The 21,529-nt window shown below is 31.7% G+C and overlaps 1 long non-coding RNA gene across 1 annotated transcript; it reads left to right on the top strand.

The window, feature by feature from the left end:
- The first annotated feature begins 2,442 nt into the window (after positions 1-2,442).
- Positions 2,443-5,023, top strand: LOC129318887 (uncharacterized). Its single transcript, XR_008595346.1, has 4 exons — positions 2,443-2,886; positions 3,778-3,919; positions 4,606-4,647; positions 4,781-5,023. It is a non-coding gene; the product is annotated as an uncharacterized LOC129318887 (long non-coding RNA).
- Positions 5,024-21,529: the final 16,506 nt, after the last annotated feature.

Below are 21,529 nucleotides of genomic sequence, written 5' to 3' on the forward strand. Positions count from 1 at the left end.
TAGAAACAGGGAGCAACAGAAATAAGGGCGCAAAGCAGTGAAGAAGGTGACGAGGCTCACAAATAAACTAAGGAGGGAAGGACATGCGAGCTGAATCTTCCTTCTTCAGCATCTCAACTCCTCCCATACCAATGACGCAAGGTGCCAAAGAAGAGAACAGTAGAAGGCTTGAGTAATTCCATACCAAGAAATAAAGGAAGAGGAACGGTAGTAAAGTTGTGGTAGCTCGAGACCTATGCCAGCGACAATGTGATGATGGAGAACAGTTGCTGACAGCAGCACAGATAGAAGAGACTGGAGATCAAAACACACACTCTCTCTATGTGGTTTCTGGAGAAGTCGACACTGGAATAGAACACTGATCCACACAGATTTTTATTTCTCTCTCCCTTCTCTGTAAACCGACTCAGTTTGCTGCAAAATATACGTGTTTCTGCCTCACGCAATTTTTTTTAATTACTGTAAAAAGGGCAAAAATGGTAATTTCATTCAAGCAAAAGAAATAAAACTTCTCCCTAGTATTGATTCGAACTTGAGACTTGATATTTACAAGACTAATATCGCCTCCATTGAACCACACTTCTCCTTACTACATATATTTCTAATTAATATAACCACTATTAAACACCAACTTATAAATATATTATTATTATTATTATTATTATTATTTTTTTTTTTTTTTTCCTTAGCTATTAAAATATTAGTTTTATCAACCCATGTGTGCTTGATTTAAAATGTGGGACTGAATCAGAACGCTGGTTGCTAATGGTGGTACTGTTAACCCTTGGCATACCATGATAGACCTAGCTAGCAGGGTTCTTAGGAGATGCTAGCCTCATGCGATGGCCAACACACATAGAATGGAGGGATGTTTATTGGTGAGCACAGTACTCACGCTTGCTTTTTTTTGGACCTTGTGCCTGCACTTGATTTTGTGGGCTTTATGCTCGTGCTTGTTTCATGGCTTTAAGCTGCACTTGGTTACTTACCCTCGTGGACTATGTGTCTACACTTATTAATCATTCTGATAAAGTCCTACTAGAGTTTTGAAGCTTATTTTTTTATATTGATCTCGTAAAACAAACTATTATTTTTTTTTTGTTTTATTTTGTTTTAGCTTCATAATTCTCAAATTGTTTAAACATATATCGAAGTTAAAACTAGAACTTGACTTTCTAATCATTTCTATTTGAGTTCATATATTCCTTGTCTTTCTGTTTGCAGAATTGATGATATATGAGGTATGTTGTTACATTATTTCAACTAACTATGATATTAAGTTTATAATTAACTTATTGATATATTTTCCATTACTTATTTTAACTTTAGATTGGAACATTATTCACTAGAAAATTATTTTTGATCTTAAATTCATTTGATGATGCTGAATCACTTGTTGAGTTCTGAAGGTCTTATATTTGAGCCAGGTGGAGATCTAATTGAAATTGTTTCCTTTTTGATGTTAGTGTAGAATTTATGTATTTTGCTTTGGAAATATGGTTAGGTATTCCAGATAGGCTATGGTTAAGGTATTATTATCGTCATATACTTTGTCTAGGGGCTGAAAGTAGCAAGCTCCTGGTTGTTATGGTATTTTTTTAAATAGTAATTGTAGAATATTTGGAAAGTCTTAGTTATAGAGGAGATAGTGCAAAAATTTTAGGCTTGAGGGATGTGTGGTTATACATATATCCCATGCCGGTCATGCTCAAATTTTGAGGCGTGATAAAAATTTTACATACCAATAAACCTTATTAAATACACTTAACAACTTTATTCTTTTCAAAACAAAAAAATAAACTTTCAAAAATACCCTTCATTTAATAACCTTAAATTTACACTTAATTAGTATTAAATATAGAGAACAGGTAGTATTGGAATAAGCCTATTTAATGAAACTTTAATCTTCTCAAAGTGTCTTATATTTTGGGATGTAAATCTTACCTAAAAGTATTTTATAACTTGGGATGGAAGGAGTATTTTTTTTTTAAAGGTTTTGGTTGTGACATTTGTCGCTACTAAAAATACTTAAATAAGCTCTCTTAAGTCATGAATAAATCACTACTACAAAAAAGCCATTAGGGAGTGCCCATTCTGGAGTGCCTAAAAAAAGAAAAAAAAAACGCTACTAAAAACATATGCGGAACATATAGGAGCATTTTCATGTACAAGCGCTCTGAAATAGTGAACCTTTGCTAGCACTTATAAAAATAGCTCTCCAAAAAATGTTTATTAATTTTTTTTAAAAAATATGTCCTTATTGAAGCACTTTTTTTTTTAAAGTGCTCTTATAAATTGTAGGAAAGAAACAATGATATGGAGCGCTTAAAGAGGAAGCGCTCCAATAGCGCTTTGTCTTAAAGTGCCCCGAATTGTCTTTATTTAAAAAAAAAATAAAAATAGATAAAAAACCCCCTCTTATCACATATCAGATCCCGTAAGCCCAACCCCCTACCTTCTTTGAAAAACTAGAGACCTGAGGTCGAGACCCTTGCCGATGACCACCACACCAGCTCATTGCACCGCCGTCAATCGTCAGTATAGCCCGCTGTGCCGCCGTTGATGATCCATTTAGCAGCATTGTGCGTCTCATACATATGACAGCATCACGCGATTTATCGTCTCTTCATCTACTAAGCATCATCGCGTCGTGTCTTCTCCACTCAGCCCTGTCTTCTCCACTCAACTGGCGTTCTTCTTATGCATTTACAGAGCTAAGTCATGCATTTGTGTTCTTGTCTTCTTCACTCTTCAGATCTAAATTTATTTTACAGGATGAATCTGATATCTATGAGTTGTATCTTAATGATGATTTGTTATTCGATTTCAAGACCTTGGGCTTCTTTGCTGCCAAACCCCCCGAGCCTTCCAGATCCCTGTCTCGTGGTAAATATTTCTTATATCTTTCTTTGAGTTTCGTTTAAGTTGATATCAGAGGGTAAAATTGGTCGATTTCATCTCTTCGTATTTGATTAGAGAGGCATGATTTTTTAGAAAATGGGGATAAAAAAACAGAAGAGTGACAAGTGGCAAGTGGCAACAATCTTGTGATTGAGGTCACGGAGCTGCAACAGGTGTAAAAGCTGGGGGTCTTCAGACGCCTACGCTGCCTGGGCAATCTCTGTTATAGTTTCTCTTAAAGATTGTCTTTTTTTGGAGCATAGTGAATATACTCTATCACTATACTCATTATTGCCGTTGAGTTGAGAGTCCATTATAATATTCATTAATTTCCTTGTTTTTCTGCAGCAGCTTTTAGTAAAGTCGAGTAAGAAATTAATTGTTGCAAGTCTTGAAGTGATAATCACTTGTTTATATAATGCAAATACCCCATACGTAACTTTTAAGGATGCTATGCTCTGAAAACTGCCTTGTTACTGAAGTTTATCGATGCTCATCCATCTTGCCTCCTTGATTTATTTTTAGTGTTCTGTAATTTTATTTTTGGGATTAATGTATTTGCATTTTTATTTGTCAGATTCGAAGGTTCTACTTCATTTGCTTATCAAGAGATGATATTCTTTATAATATATATTATATATTTGAGGTCATATATTTGTTTTCAGCTTCTTAGTAGTGGGACACGTGACAAAAGAGATTCTAAGGAGGGAGACAAGAAGTTGGATTGAAATCTAAATTCTCCGATCTAGTGGAGGAGTTTAATTTATTAAATGAACATTTAATTGTCATGTCTTGTCTTATTTTATTATAGCACCTAATTAAATAAGCTCATTACTCATATCTTATTTTTGATGTAATAATTTGTTACAAATGCAGTTAGTTTATTTTGAATTAAGCTGCATAACATGGCGTTTCAAGTCAGACACCGGTTGCATTTTCAAAGGCTTCAAATGAGGCTCTTCCCCTTTGTTTCAATCCTAATTTTGGTGATGCATTGTTGACCCAATACAAATTCAAGGTGCAGCTTACAACTCTCAAACCATTTTTTGTATTTTGGGCTGGACTTTATTGAATGGACATGTTTATCTTGTTTAAGCAATATATAATAATAGCCAGAAATTATTTGTAGTTTTGGTTTTCGATATTGGTATACCCCTTTTATTTTCTCTTCCTCTTTTGTACAGTCAATGAATCTTATCACTGTTGTTTACACATCTGGCATTTCCAAAGTGTTCTTGGCATCCAAAATGCAGTTTCTGAAAATAATAATAATAATAGTAATAATAAGATCTACTTGTTAAAGATGAAGCTGATTTTTTTTTTTGGTTAAAGAAATAGAATTAATTCACATGGATTACATGAATACTTAAAATGTGGACTTCGATATCGAAATAATCATGTCATTGAGTACTAGACTGTATATGTTTATATCGGTTTTTTTTTTTTTTTTGTAGACTATATGTCTATAACTTTGGTTAGGACGATTGTTATTTTCATGGTTTACTAAAAGGGTAAGGGCCAACTATTGCTGTAGCTAGGTTAGAAAAATGCATTGAGAAAGATGATGCATTGCAAGTATTCCATTGTTTAAATAATTCATATCCTTTTGTTGTACATAACTTTCTTTCATTTGAAAAGAAAATAAGCTACATGCTCGGATTAGCAAATGTTCTGATTATATGCTTATGGAGTTCATAATTGTAGGGTGAGCTTGTCGTGAAGGATGTATTTAGCATTATCCAAGAGGTAAATATTGGCTATTTGTTGCTTCTGTTTGTTGTATTTCTAATATTAGAAATTACTACATGTCTCCCACCTTCTCTTATTCTTCATCTCTGTTCATTCTGTTCCATTAATTTCAGTATCATACTTGTTATAGATTTCAGTTGTAATCTCTCAATGCTATCAAGCCAAATGATGGTGATGTAGTAGCTGTTGAATTCATACAAGTCAATGATATTAGAAGAATGACAGAGAGTAATGTTGATTATAGCAGTTTTAATCCAAAGTTAGAAGATTTTGTATATTGATATGTACAAGATCTAGCTACTTCCAAGTTTGAATTGTATTGTGATAAAAATATTGAATGGCAATTTATTATATTGAATTTATTTGATTGTGATGATAAAAATTGAGTCTTGTGAAATTTATTATTTTTAGATTTGAATTGTGAAAATAATGAAGAGGGTGTGAAAGAGGAAATTTTTATTTTTTAAAAAAATATACATACGGAAGTGCTTTTATTAAAAAGTAATCCTGTAACCCTAGTCTACAGGAGCGCTTCCTCAAGTGAGCGCTCTTGTAGGTCTTCACAGATCTCAACTTTAGAATGTCTACGAGAGTGCTTTCTCTCAAAATGCTCCCTTATGCTACCTTATAGGAGCGCTTCAAAAGCGCTCTCATATATTCCGGAGTGGTAGCTATAGAAGCACTCCCATAGGCAAAAATAAGCAATTTGGAGGGTTTTTTTTTGTAACAGTGAGTGCATAGTAAATTAATTGTTCAATCTATTGATATAATTAATAAAATTCAATTTTAAACTCCAACCCTAATGTGGTTATGCAAGGTTAATAAGCATATCTCTATCTTACTAACAAAACCATTCATTCATCATGCAAAATTTACATTCTTGCACTATTTTATTTAAGTTCTACACTCAAGCTAGCCCTCTCAAGCATCACTCAAGTGAACAAATCAACTAAAAAGTGGCTAAATACTTAAAAGCATTAAGAGAAGATTAAAATAAACATTTATATATCATTAATCACAAAAAAGAGAGGAGAAAATTAGTGTTAATCTATACAAGGGTTCAAAACAATCTTTGAGAAAAGTGTACATTTAGCTACACATAATCATCCAAAAGATATGAATACATAAAATATTTGGACCCACATCATAATATAATACAGTAAAGGGAAGAGGAATAGAAAAATAAAAAAAAAGAAGCTCCAAATGTCTTCAAGACTTTAATCTCTTAATCTCAACTCTTTCAATGCTCAAACTCGAGCACACAAAGCTCCAAATGGTGGCTCAAACTTTGAAGAATGACAACCTTGGCAAAAAATGGCCTTTATATACTCCAAAACCTAACTTTATCGCTTAAAAATGCATCTTTTTTAAACAATGTCAAAAATCTCGATTAATGGTCACAACTTTTCTTTGTTTTGCACATTTCTTCCATTTGGCTTGATTGTTGAACTTTGCATCATATTTCTTCATCTTAATATCTTCCGAAGCATCATTTAATGCCCAAAGATGGCCCATCATAACCTTAAACCAAAATATCAATAAATTAGCTTGAAAATACCAAAATAGAGCCATGGTGTGAATTTCCAAAATAATACACACAACTTCCTAACTTGAGTTTTCAAAATATGTACAATTGTGCCAAAATATATTAAAATTTAAGGAAAATGTGCTCCGGTGACAAGAAATTCTAGAGGTTAACATCTATATAAAAAGGCAAATAAATCAAGAAAGATAAATATAAATATAAACCATAAATTCTCCAAGACAAAAATTCATGTTTAACAAGAAAATAACTAAACCAAATTATGAGAGCAAACCTATCCCTGCAAGGCACTACTCCCTACCTTAAGAGGGGCTTAGAAAGAACTCATAGTCAATACAAAAATCCCCAATAAAAGACATAAAAAAAATACAAAGGAAAGAGAACAGTGAAAGACTCCTAGCTCATAAGAACTCCTCTGTACATCATTCATGTCTCTTAGCTCTCAAATATGAAATTGGATTGTTATGAGAGAGGCTCCTCAAGGTTGCTTTTATAACTTTTCACACCCTAAAGCCCCAAAAGCCCATTTGGCCCAAGCCTTCATTTATGATGTAATTGATATATTTCATTTGATTATTTCATCAGTTGCTGACTTTCGTTTCTGAGTGACATCCATGGACAGTCAAGCCCTTTTTGTTCTTGCCGCTTATGGTCAAAGCATAAAGGGCCCTCATCCATCGAGTCATTTGTGGGTGTGCAAGAGGAGAGAACATGTCACATCCAACGATGGATAACTTCCCCATTGCCTTCATCCATGACGGGTTTCGAAAAGAAACCACAGGTTCTTGTAAGGGGGTATGTTCATCAGCGATGGTACGTTGCACTAGCTATGTCTGGCGGTGGTCATAAATAGAAGCGATGATTCTTGCCTGCTGATATGTTTTTGGCTTCTTTTTGCTTCCTTTCTTTGCAATTTACATGAAATCACTACTAGAAAAATAAAATTTACTAAGGGACTAATCCCTCGCTAAATGCTATTTTCCTTAGCTAAATTGTATCAAAGTCCCTCACTAAGTTCGTAGCTAAAAAAAGGCTAACTAAATTTAGTAAAGAATCATATTTCCCTTACTAATTAGCGAAGAATTTAGTGAGAGATTTCAATCCCTCGCTAAAATTAGCTAGGGATTGAATTTTTTGCTAATACTATTCAAAATTTGATAGCTTTAGCGAGGGATTAGTTCCTCATTAAATATGCCTATATTTAAAAATAGTAATGCTACATTACCCGCCATGTGTGCATCAACTTGTAACATGTCACCAACAATTTCGTGTCTTGTCAACCGCCATGTCACCTTCCATCTCGTGCCCGATCACTCGCCACATGTGCGATAACTCATGACATGTTATTGTCCACCTTGCATCATGTCACTTGCTTCTCACCATGTCATATATTCATTATGTTTATGCCAAAGTCAGGACTTGAACCCTTGACCTCATACCTTCCAAGTCTTATATTCTTCTTCTTTGCCAGTTGAATTAAAAGGCATCTGCAGTCATTATATGATAAATTAAATATATATTATTCAACTACATAAATATATCAAATAATATATTATAAAAATACACACATACATACATATTAAATTTTATTTTCAATTATTAATATGTTAAAAATATTTATATTTTATTTAAATTATTATTTATATTATATTTTTAATAAAATATTATTCTATTAATGAAAATCAACTTAAAATATAGAAAATATTAAATAATTTTATTATGAATATTTTAGTTAATTTTTAAATGAAAATAATGAAATATAAAATTAAAAGTCATTATCAAAAGTTAAATTTTTTTTACAGTAATTAGCTAGGGACATAATCCCTTTCTAAATCTCTCATTAATTATCTTATTTTAGAGAGAGATTAGCAATTTCTTACTATTTTTCTCGCTAATTCTTTTATTTTATAGAGGGATTGGTAGTCCCTCGCTATTTTCCTCACTAATTCTCTTATTTTAGAGAGAAATTAATTGTCCCTCGCTATTTTCCTTGATAATTTTAAGTCAAGCTACTAAATCAACATCCATCATTAATTTCCTTGCTAATTTGGTATTTTAAAGAGAAATAGATGATCCCTTACTAAATTCTCTCACTAATTTGTATTTTTCTAGCAATGAATACTTAGTGAAGCAATATATTATAAGCCATGATTATTCAATTTGAGAGTCAAAAGCCTATTATAATCTATGTATAAAGTGGCCCTATCACAATTGAGCAGATGAGAGATTAGAACCCTAGGGTTCCTTTCTTTTTTGTTTTCTTGAATTTAGAGTGCTTCAATATCTTAGTTGCCTACTTTTTCAATCTTTACTTCTAATTTAAGCATTAATTACTATATTTGTCTTGCTTAACTTGGAGAAAATTGGGATTTTATTGCATATATGCCATTTAACTTGATCCTCTGTAGGAACAACCCTTGATTTAATTACCATTAGCTACATTTATGCCTGTACACTTGCAATTTTTATTGATTTTGGTATGCATCATGCATTAATTATTTTATCCAAATGACTCTAAATCTATTGATGAATTCCATATTAAGGATATGGACACACAGATTAAAAAATTGTTAATTATTGTGACATATTACTATACATTGGCTGGTGAAGAGAGGGAGATCTCATAGGGAAATAGAGAGAATTATTAAATGAGAGTATAGTTGATGGGGAAGACGATGACTTGGCATTGAATTTCTAAGACAAAAGTTTTCATGAAACAAAACAAAGTCTAAAACATCGATAATTTCATAATAGAGGGAGTGAGTGTGTGTGTTTTGTTGGCGTATGCAAGTATGCATCATTTCATAATATCCCTAAATGGAGCATTACTACGCATGAGTATAAAGCACTCTTTTTCGAAAACGCACACAAAAAGACACAACCTTTATATAGGTTGAATATCATTTTGAGTATTTTAGAACATCATTGATTAACAATTAACAATATAAAATATTAAAGCACAAGTAAATAGACGACTACAAAAGTCATATGACACCATAAAATACAGACTTGACCAAGAGTTTGTTATTGGTAAAATCTAGCAACCTTAACTTGTTGGAAGGGCTTTGGTAACCTTCTTGCTTAGGGCTATTTGCTCTTATATATGTATATATAGAAGGGAAGATGTCATAACAATAACAATAAATCTTATCCCGTTAGGTAGGGTCAGCCTTATGCATGAATTGCACGTTATCACTATGCTTTGTCATAGAAACGATGATGCTAACATAGATTAAAGTTTTAAATGAGATCAAACTTGCGACTTCTCATTTATAAGGGGACTTTTATGCCACAAGGCCACAAGGCTATTGGTTTTCTTTATATATATATATATATAGGCGTAGAAATCATGGTTGAAGGGGTGGCCTTCCATAATGTCACAATTCCAATGCTGTTCTCACTATTGAAGTCATTGGAGAGTTGAATAAGTTAGAATTCAAAATTTGAATTTCAATATTCCTTCCCCTTTGTTTTAAATGACCCTATTAACAATTTTCACAAGATTAAGAAAATTAGTTCCAATTACCAATGGAAGTTGGGTCTAGCGAAAGGGGACTAATCTCTCACAATATGGCAAACTAAGGTTTGAATTCTCGCTAAGAGAGGTGCTCGTATTTAGTGTTCGACTATGCCTCTAATTGGATTGCTTCTAATAGGGGAATATCTTTGACCAATAAAAAGAATTAGTTCCAATTGGTTTGATGCAAAAAATTTTTCAGTTTTTTAAAATCACCCTTTGATTGATAGATTAGCTCATAAGGGAAGGGAGAACGAATGGAAAAGCGATCAGCTAAGCTAAGAGTTAAAGAGACAAGGAAATTTTAAAAAATGAGTCATGAATTATTTTATTAAAATTTGTAAAGGGTCTTGTTTTAAGGATTAATGGATATGATATTATAAACTAGACTGGAAAAAATAAATAATGTAATCTTATTAACATTGATATAATAATTAGATGGATTTATGATTAATGTTAGGAATGGGGATAAAGAGTAGTGATGTTGCATTTTAACTTAGAATTTCAAGGCTAAAATTTATCGTCATGCTTTATTATATACCATTTATATATGAAGCCTAACTTTATTCAATTATGGAACTTCCCACATTAACTTAAGTCTACTCACTTAAATTCTACACTCAACAAGTTTTTACAAGTATCAACCAAGCGAGCACAACAATCTTATTGGCGGCCAAACAACAAGGAACATTAAGCATCGAACGAAATTGATCATTTGATTAAAAAAAAAGGGTAAATACATATTCTCAAAGAGACTGGACGCACCCAATGGATCGAACAAAAAAAAAAAGAAAAAGAAAATCATCTTTGGAGTTTTGTTAGGTTCGTTTGTCTAATATAATTTAGCAGTCCGTTTCCTCTTCAGAGCCTTCGTCTAGTTACTCTTCCGGGTCGATCATATAATATTTGGTTTTATATAGCTTAAGTGTGGCCTTAGGATTCATTTTAAATGGTACGAATTGATCATGTTCAATAATCGTGTTCTTAGCAACCAATTCTATGTTTTCTTTTACCCGAAAACATCTTATTTTATGCAGGTATATCGAGGATGCATTATTTATTATTTTCTCGAAATGACTCTGAATCTACTATTGATGAAAGTATGCCATATATATAGAGGATATGGACACATATTGATTAAGAAATTGTTAATTAATGTAAAATGTTACTATATATTTACTAAATTATTCTCATTTAATCTATATATTGAAGAAAGAGAGAAATGAGATCAATAGAAGAAATAGAGAGAGAAACGAACTATATTCCCATATACAAGTCACTTTCCAGAAGAAATTGATAATTTTTTTACAAGACATTTTGAATAAAAAGATGAACTATTAATTGCTTCTTCCTAATTTTACCCTCATATAAGTCAATTTCTTTCGTTTTTCAGACATTATCTACAATTTAACTACTTATTCGTGATTTTGGTGAAATAATTACAAGTGATTTATATATAAAATCAAATCTAACAAATGAGAGTACAATTGATAGAAGAGTTCACGTGGCATCGAATTTCTGAAACAACAATAATTTCATGACAGAGGTAGACACACATTATTATTATTCCGCAAGTACTTACATAATATCCCTAAAAGGAGGATTATACACGAGTAGAAAGCACTCTTATTCCAACACATACACATATACAATATAAGCTTTCTATAGGTTCCCATAGTGATGAGCATGATCAGCTAATTGGCAGTGGGTGGCTTGTGCTTAATTTGGAGGTGACTTATATTTTTGCGGAACCTCATGTTCTTCAGTTTTAGGCTCAATATTCTCTATCATGCTTTGCGGCTTGTCTCCTAGCGGAGTGTTTAGCGCTGGTGGTGTACTTTTGAGTGGTGGGACTCTGCGCGGTGGTGGTTTGTACTGTCCGCCAGGTGATGTTGGCGTAGGATGTCCGCCAGATTGAGGCCATTTGTGTTGGTTGGTTGATGGCTTCATATAAGCAAGAGAGATTGCTGTGATCAGAAATGACTCAACAGAAACCAAAAGCACAACCAATAACAACTTGGGCAACATCTTAATTGCTTAGGGTTTATTTCCCTCTGGTGTAAAATGTAGATAGCATGGCTGGGAGGTCTCTGGCCTTTTATAATAATGTTGCAGCTTGCAAATTTTCATGTGGTCACTGCCGATGATGTCATTGATTATAGCCCACAAATGTTTTTATTCCACGCGTTTGAAAAAGTTTTCAAAAGTCCTAACAGTTATTACCAATGTTGTTAGAATGGAAAGAGATACTGAACCCATCGATCAAGGTTTAATTATTCAATAAAACGTGATAGGATCCATCTTAATTAAAATAGTAAAATTTAAAGAACTTACTATATGCAAAATAAAAATATTCTAGGTAATATTTATTCATGTTCTCATAATGTTTCCTCTGGTCCTATTCTAGGGTACCTTCTAGAAGAACTTTTCAGCCCTTATTATAAAATACTTGGTAGGATATTAATTACATTTTTCTAATAATATCCCTATTTATACCCATTAACTATGAGGAAGAATGTAATACAAATTTAAAAAAATTTCATTTAAAGATGGCTAAAATTGAAAGTTTATTCTATGTTATGATATATTATTAAATGGATTGGTTGAGATTTGTAGATATTATTATATACGATATATGATTTATTGAGATTTATTTTGTTGTTTTAAGGAATATTTTGTATTTATTAGTCATTATGAGATTGGTCTAACTTTGTGTATATATTTTAAGCTTTATGTACAAATCAATAGAGTACGACATTTTTTCAAGTCTCATTTTTTTCTCTTCTGACTTCTTTCATGGTATTAAAGTCAGGTTTCATTTTTATAGTTAGAAATATTTCTTGTGCCGTCCTTGTAGCTTCTCTTTTCTCCTTTACCTTCCTACGAGTGTCTCATACCTACATCGCCTCCATCCTCCACCGTGTATTTTTCTCCAAATTTCTTTGCTTCTCTTTCGTCGGTACGGAGAAGTTATATGTTGCTAAGCCTATCTCTGTCATTTTAAATGGCTCCAACTTTTGCCTATTGTTAGAGAGTATATGTGGCTTTCTGAAGGGGAGAAAGTTGTGGCACTATGTTACTAGTGATTCAATTTCCTGTTCACGAGGCTGGTGAGTCTTTGTTGAAATACAATGAGTTACTAGATGAGTGGGATAGAAAGAATAATTAGATTATCACATGGTTTCGGAACACCTCCACTACTAGCATTCATCAACAATTTGGGCACTTTGAGAACCAAGGAGGTGTGGGATCATCTTGCTAGTCATTAATCTTCCTCTGATTTATCCAACCAATTTCAATTGTAGAAAAATCTTAGTGTTATAAAACAAGAGAAAGGTCAACCATTATATGAGTTTCTTGCCCTACTAATTGAGTTTATCTGGGGTCAACTAGCTTACACTGAGTTCATTTTCAAATGTGTGGAAGATGCTCATACTACAACATTTTTGTAACCTAGTAAAAGTTCAAAATTGTTGCTATAGGCTTGAAAATTGTTGCCTAAAAGTATAGGCAATATTTTTAAATGATTCCAACATGAGTTTTCAAGTGATTTTAACTTGAGTGTTGCCTATTGCCTTAGGCAACAATTTTGTTATCTTTGGCCACAACTATGAGAATAGATAACAGTTTTTAGGAGACTTACTACAACAATTTGAAATGTTGTTTTGCATAAGATAGGCAACATTTAAGAATTATTGCAAAATAATTAAATAATCAAAATTTAATATTTTTTCCTACCACTTAAAAATTGAACTTTGAACCTCTTGAGAGGAAGGAGTGACTTTAATCACTCTTCTAATATTATATATATATATATATATAGAAAATTGTTAAATTAATTTTTGAATTTATCCAAATAATAAATTTAAAATTAAGAGAATAAATAGATGAAAGTATATAGAAAAATTATCAAAAAATAAAAATATTTTTTATGTGTAGAAAAACAACATGCAACATTTATTAACTGTTGCAAAAAAGAAGATTTATAGGCAATATTTATATTTTTGTTTCCTATTATTAGAATAGAGAATGATTTTGAAATGTTGTAATAAAAACACCTTCTATGTTACTTATTCAAAAATTTTATTTCAACACTTGAAAATTTTTGCTTATTCAACTACAGAGAACAGTTTTCAAATATTGCAAAATATTTGTTGCTTAAAGTAGGGGATCAATTGCAACATATAAATATTGCTTATAACCGCAATACAGAAAACTTTTAAAATTGTTGGAAAGAAAATTGTCGCCTAAAGGCACTTTATAATAGGGACCGAAAAGAGCACATGTCAAGTTTATAGTTAGTTGTCACACCAACGCCAAAATCACCAATTCACAAATCACCAGAATCATTAAATATGTCACATTGATTGTCCGAACAAACACAAGCTTCTACTATTAACAAAAATCACCATTGAATCATCATATAATACATGCGTGCGTAACACTAAAAAAAAAAAAAAAAAAACAACCGCAGACTAAACTATTCTTGACGAGTTTTATATATTTTCACAGGTTTTGACCGATTCGGTCCTCATTCACTTTCCCTTATTAACTTATATACTTTAATATACTAAACTTAAAAAAAAAACAAAGAAAAAAAAAAACCAACCACAGACAAAAACTATTCTTGACCAGTTTTATATATTTTCACAAGTTTTGACCGATTCGGTCCTCGTTCACTTTCCCTTATTAACTTATATACCTTAATATACTGATTCCCATTTTAAATAATTCCTACTTCCCATTCTCTCGTGCGTGTAACCGTCCGCTAAAATGACTTCCAGTTATATAAGTTAATTTATTAAAAGTAAAAGTCACTTTAATTTGTGGGCACTACATCATTTTTAGGTTATGACAACGCTTAAAAAAGTGGGAACTTTTGCAAATTTAGTCCATATCATAGGACCAAATATAAATAATAGCCAACCTTTCTTAAATTTAAATAATGACCTTTTAATATTTATCTGAAATTTAATTAACAAAATTGCCCTTTTAAAATTATAATGCTTTGATTTTTGCAAATGCCTGAAGATCCTAAACACAAGAGAGCAAAGCAAATGAATGAAGACTAAAATTGTTCATATTTTTTATTTTATTAGTTTAGGTATTTGATTTTCTATTATGAGCGAAGAGTAAAAAATTTTTAAAATACTTAGAAATTTTGAAATTTGAATAATCATTTGTCCAAAATAATTATGCATTTTAAATTTGAATAATCATTTGCTCAAAATAGATCAAACACAGTTTACAAAAAATTTTAGACTCTAAGCTTATTACAAAGAATCAAATATCTAAATTAATAAATAAAAAATCATGAATAATTTAAGTCTTCGTTCGTTTGCTCTACTCTCTTGTGTTTAGGGTCTTTAGACATTTGCAAAAACCAAAGCATTATAATTTTAAAAGGGTAGTTTTGTCAATTAAATTTTAGATAAATATTAAAATGTCATCATTCAAATTTAAGAAAGGTTAGAGTGATTCTCAAAGGAGATGAATTGATTAGTAGAAAAGTCAGAAATGATTATTGGAGGAGATGAATCACTGAGTAGGAAACTCTGGAGTGATTCGTGGAGGAACAAATCGCTAGGTGGGAAATTCGATAGGGATTCTTGGAGGAATGAATCACTAGGCAGGAAAATTCAGTGATTCTCAGCTATCTCTTGCTTGAAGAATGCATGAATATGATCTTATAAATAAGAATTCATTTGTTTGCTAGAAAAGGAATGGAATGGAATGAATTAAAAATAATAAAGATAAAAATACAATGATCAAGATGTGGAGAAGAGATAAATCAACCATATTAATGAGGATGATAGGCAATTTAGCTTATGAGATTTGGAGTCACGATTATATTCCTGAAGTTTGAGGTGGGTGTCTTGATTCCACATTTGTGGTATGTGGTATTGAGTTCTTTTATATTTACCATGAAGGACTAAATAATTTAGTTCATTTTTGTTATTTTTTTAATCCATTTTTTTCGTTCGTTTCTAGCAACAAACAACCCCTAAGAGTAGGGTAATTAATTCAAACTTATTATTTGGAGCCCATTCATTGATAACAATTAATTTTGCTGAAATTTTGTCCACGTTAATATTATAATCAGCCGGATTTTTACAATCATGCACATGCTTATGTATTTATTTAAAAAAAGGGTTAGATTAAAATTGATGAATTTTTTTTTTAAATTAACATGAAAACCATCCGCGAGGGATAGCGAATGACAATTTATAACGTGGTGAATGTGCTTCATATGTTATTAAGAGTGATTGCGCAAAGAGTGAACAAAACTGGACAGCGTCAAACAAACCCGCTTGAGCCATGACTTGTCGAAGTCAAACAGCTATGAAAATAACTCATATTATTAATGGCGAACCAGAATCAAAACTGTCAAAGACTCTGTTTTATATATTTTGTCAGCTTGTGGGGAATGTATAACTTGCCAAAGGATGGAACAAAATTCAGATCGAGCTGGATATAAAAGCGGCTCGGTTTTACTTGTCAGCTCTTTTTAGCAATTGATCCGTTTTGAACTGGGTGGGTTTGATCGACAAACTTTAAATTAACCCAGAATCTGGAGGGGTTTAGCTGTTATTATTTAAAAAGATTAATGTCAATTTCTTTTCAGGGAAAATGATAATTAAGGAAGCCCTAAGAACATTGATGACAATTATGGACCCTAAATTATTGAAATTCCAATAATAGACCAGGATCCTTATTTACAATTAAAAAAAAATACAAATAGTGAGTTAGGAAATTAGCAAACACACTTGGGATTATTGTAAAGTTAGTGGAGAATTTACAAGTTGATTGTGAATTACAAGTCAATAACTTGTAATTTTTTTACTGACAACATATAGATAAAACACTTGAAAAATCTACAAAATACACTTGCAATTATTTGTAATGTTCTTGGGCAATTTATGAGAATCAGCCAAGAATCGTAAGCTAATCACTTGTGATTTTTTGTTATCGCTTGGAAAATCAATAAAAGATATTGGGAATCTTTATAACATTAGTTAGGAATTTACAAAAATTCATTATAATTCTCAAACCAATCAACAAGAGATAATTTATTACACAAGTAATGACTATTGTCAATTATTGAGATTTCAATGATTCAAGATTTATAATTATTATTAATATTCTTGTGGGGCCCAAATTGTCATTTTCCCTTCTGCCTAAGTGGTTATAGTAATTTTGAGTGCATAATTTGTTAATTGATATTATATCAATTAAACAGTATGAAGAATTGAAAACCCATTTGCTTTAAGAGGACAAATATACATATGAAAAAAAGTGAAGAAATTGAAATTCAATATATCATGACCGAGCAACTTTGAAATATACATACATATATAATATATGATATGGTAATGTATTGGCTTAATTAATTAAACTGTTAAAAACTAAAAACGTCCTTTACACATGACGTGGGCTAGGAGTTTATGGAACAATAATTCAAATTTCAAAGTTCAAAGTTCAAAATGAGCCAGCTATAATTTCAAAATGGCTGCCATTTTCCTCTGGTTTACACATGGAATGTTTGGTGCCGTGAAGAGATGAGAAAAATATATAAAAAAATATCTCTATTATGTTGTTCTATCAATATATTTTATAAAATAATATTTTTTTCATTCTGTATTTCGAACTTTTTACATTAGAAATATAAATAGCTAAATGTAAAGTTGAATATCATGGCATGAGTTCTAAGTCAACCGTTTTAATGCGATTTATTTAATTGTTAAATAGGAAAGATCCATTGATTCACCTTATTTTCAAAAACAAAACTTTCGCAGTAATGGATTAGTCTTCAATCATTTTTTACCGTTTTAACTGTTGCCGAAAACGTGTCTGAGAGGGCATTATCACCCTTCTGTGCCTAAACATAAACACACATTTTCAAGGGGTCCAAACCTCTAACCGTATGCCATTAGCCTGCGCCAAGGCTTCAACCACAAACGACATACACCTGTTAAAATTATTACACACATATAAAACCATCCAAAACTTAATTTGACCGTTCAAAACCCCATAATGTATTCATCAAGAGGGGCATATAATATCATTTTCATCATAAACAAATCTAATGGCTTTAAAGCCAACATAAACAAACCCAAACCCTTAAAATTAACACTTGCACCAATATTTTGGCCCAATCAAATCATTAATTCAACAATCATATTATTTGGGCCAAAATACAACAAAGTTCGTGTTCAACAATCATTGATGCAAGTGAAACAAAACAATGAGTCCTAGTTGGCAATATATAGACACACACATACACCAATACACAAAAATAATAGGGCCATTACAATAAGAGTAATTCAGCTCTTGCTATCAGATCCTTCCCTTTTAACCCTAGCAAAGCCTTCACTTGTAAAACGATAATCATGGGGGTAAGAATAATGTTTCAATAACCGAATAAACTAATCCAATCACATGCAAGTAAGAAAAGTAAATGAGCATGCAAAGTAGGCATACAACAAACATTTCAGTCACATGTCCAAACATATATATACATACACAATGCATGATCAAAACAACTTTCCTTATATTCCTCTTGTTACCTCTAACTGAATTCAAAGGCTAACAATACAATTAGGGCTAAGTCCATATGATTAGACTAGACCAACCTCACCAATTATGGGGGTGACCTAGCCAAAGACACCAAACTCATTCTTGAACCATGGATTCCTTCTTCTCTAATACTAAGGTGTCATACTCTCGACTCACACCTATTAAGGGTGATAACAAGGATGTCATAAAATAAACCAAACACCAATGCCCCCATCATCTTAATGGGTAACGTATGCATTTAATCTAACACCCAAGGTGAACTCCCACCCTCTCACGCAATGATCACACTATAACAAGTGTGGACTTCAATGTATCTCAACATTTTCATTTTCAACATACAACCACTTACTAAAACAATCAATTTCAAAATTTTCCATTTTCACTTTCATAATCATTCATATCTTTCAAAATTCCTTAACCCACTTTACATATGATTTATAAATCAAAACAGTATTTTTCTTCATGTATCAAACATAATAATATTCACAAAACACATAAACAATCCAAACAAGCACAATAAGAGAATTAGGTTTTTCGATTACCTCTACCAGTTTTGTAATAACTTAATTTTTTAATCCTACAATTAGCTACTAATCTGGGGGTGGATTGCTAGTTAGTAAATGATTAGAGGTTTGGATGCTTAAATGATAATTTGACTCATTAAAGTATTTAATGAATAGATACAAGTGCAAAAATTGTGTTTTGGGGTGAAGCATGTGCACGCGGTGAGGATTTTTCTCACTATGACATGCATCGTGGCACACAGCTACTTGCATCATGGCACATGGCATAGGAAATAACCTCTTAAATCATGAATTGGCATGAGAGTTTAGAGAGAAAGGAAAGAAAATCATGAAAGGGAAGATAAAAGAAGGAGGGATCAACTAGGGCAAGCTTTTGTTGGAGCTTGGAAGGCATTTCCACTAGTAACTTATCAGGTAAGCTTCATATGACCCTTACTTCAAATTTTACTATAATTTCTCTTGGTACAAGTTATAGAGAAATTGAATTGGGGCGATTTCAAGGGTTTGTTTCTTACCCTATAGTTTTCTATTTGTTTTGTTTTGAAATTTTTTTGGAAAATTATAAAAATTCTGTTTTAATTTGTCTTGGAAAATTAAAAAAATTTGTTTTTGGATTTTGAAATATAAACTTTTGAGATGATGTTGCCCTAATTTTTGTACTTCATGAAGCAAGTTTTCTATTAGAGTGTATGCATTTGATTAGAAAGGCAAAATTAGCCAACATGGAAGGAGCCTTCAACCAGTGAGTTTTTGGTCTTTAGTATTTGCATCCTCTAGAACTTATCTTTCCTTTTAATCAAGGCTACATCATTGCATTTATTATAGAGAAAATGATTTTGGCATTCATATAAAAAGTACAAGGCCTTTTAGCTAACTCTAATTTAATTGATTATCCCTTGTTAGCCAACTTGAGCCTTTCTTTTGTTCCATTCATTTGTAAACATTATCCCTTTGTTTTTGGATCTATGGATAGCACGTACTCTTTTATAATGTTCTTCAATGTCCTTAATTTTCCTTGGTTTAACTTAGTGGATAAACTCATTCCTTCATCATCTTCCTACATCAATTCCATCTTCTTAAAGGAACAAGCCTTATTTGATGTGACTCTTATTCTTGAACCCAAGACATTTCATGGCTTTTGTATAAGAGGAAAAAATGGAAAAGAATGTCAAGAAAAAGAAAAAAATATGAAGAAAAATAATAGAAAAAGAAATAGAAAGAAGAAGAAAGAGCAAAAGAAAGAAAAGAAAATATTACCAAAAGAAAAAAAAATTGAAATAAATACAAATAAAAATGAGAGAAGAAAAGAAAGGAAATGAAAAAGAAAAAGTCTAGCAAGAATGTGAGGGTTTTCTTGAGTTTCAAGTCATCTCATTATTTTGTTCCTTGTTTTATCATATCCCTCTCATTCTTATTGTTCATATGAGGTTTTATCCAATTAGTTAAGGTTTGGAAAGTTTTGAACATTGTTGATGCTTATATTGTGGCCAAGGCATGGTTTCTTAAGCTAAAATCTTATCCTTTCACATGCAAATCTAACTGTATCCTTTTATTAGCCACATTACATCCATAATAAAGACCAATTGATTCTTGAGAACACTTGCAAATCAGTAGTGGAGAGATAGAGGAATATCAAGTCTATGGTAGGGTGCTTTGCTAATGTACATGGAGTGAAATGTTATACCCTTTAAACACTTGAGTAGAGCCAAGAAAAAGGGCCGAGCTTGGAGGCCCTGTTTAAATAAGGGTTCGGGCTTTGAAAATAAATTTTTTTAAAGTAATTGGGCTTGAGGGCTTGGCCTTGATAAGCCCTGTAAAAAAGGACTCAAGCTCGGGTAGCCCTTCAAGCCTTGTTATATTATTATTATTTTCTTTAGTGGAACACGTGTTTGAAGCCAATGACTAGCTCACCTGATCCTACACACATTATATTATTATTAATTTTAATTTATTCTAAAATTGATTTAATATAATTTAATAAATATCAGTGTATAGTATAAAATTCTTAATATTTTTTATTTTTCTATAATTATTATGTTTGTGTATTTATAAAAAATGAATTATTTTTTAACCAAGATTTAAATTTTATTACTAGACTTCTAAATATGTGTTGTTTAATTTTTAAAAAATTATGAGAATTTCATTGCTTTAATTTTAAAATATTTTAATTAATTTATAATATTTAATTTTATTTTTATTTTTTTGAAAAAGGGCTTGCAGGCCCAGCTCTGAGCCCTTCACATAAAAGCCGAGCTTGAGAAATGGGATTTAAAATAGGGAACCGAGCTTTAGGGCTTAGGCCCATAAGGGCCGGGCCATTAAGGGTCAGGCCCGTCCATATTTTTAACTCTACAGTTAAGTGGATTGAGAGAAAACATTATACCCTTGTGAGGCTTTATTTATGATTTTGCATCTCTTTAATGGTTTATTTGTAAGAGATAAAATTCTTTAATTATGGCAGCAACATCTTCTTTATTTATATGAAAATTTCCTTGACTTTAGATTTGATTTCCCTTGGCATTTTATTCATGTTTTCTTCTTTTGTTTTTAGGTCTTTAGGAATTGTGAGGTGAGGTATTATCTTGATTTGATTTTTCCTGGAGTGCAAAAGATTAGTGTGGAGGAATTTTGATAAGTCATATTTGTTACACACTTTTCTTAGGCATTTAGGACCACATTTCATGATAGGAAACCCTAAAATGTGCATTATTGGTGTTA

The sequence above is a fragment of the Prosopis cineraria genome, unplaced genomic scaffold (genome assembly GCF_029017545.1).
Source record: "Prosopis cineraria cultivar Desert tree isolate PC_DT_omini unplaced genomic scaffold, ASM2901754v1 PC8, whole genome shotgun sequence".
NCBI lineage: Eukaryota > Viridiplantae > Streptophyta > Magnoliopsida > Fabales > Fabaceae > Prosopis > Prosopis cineraria.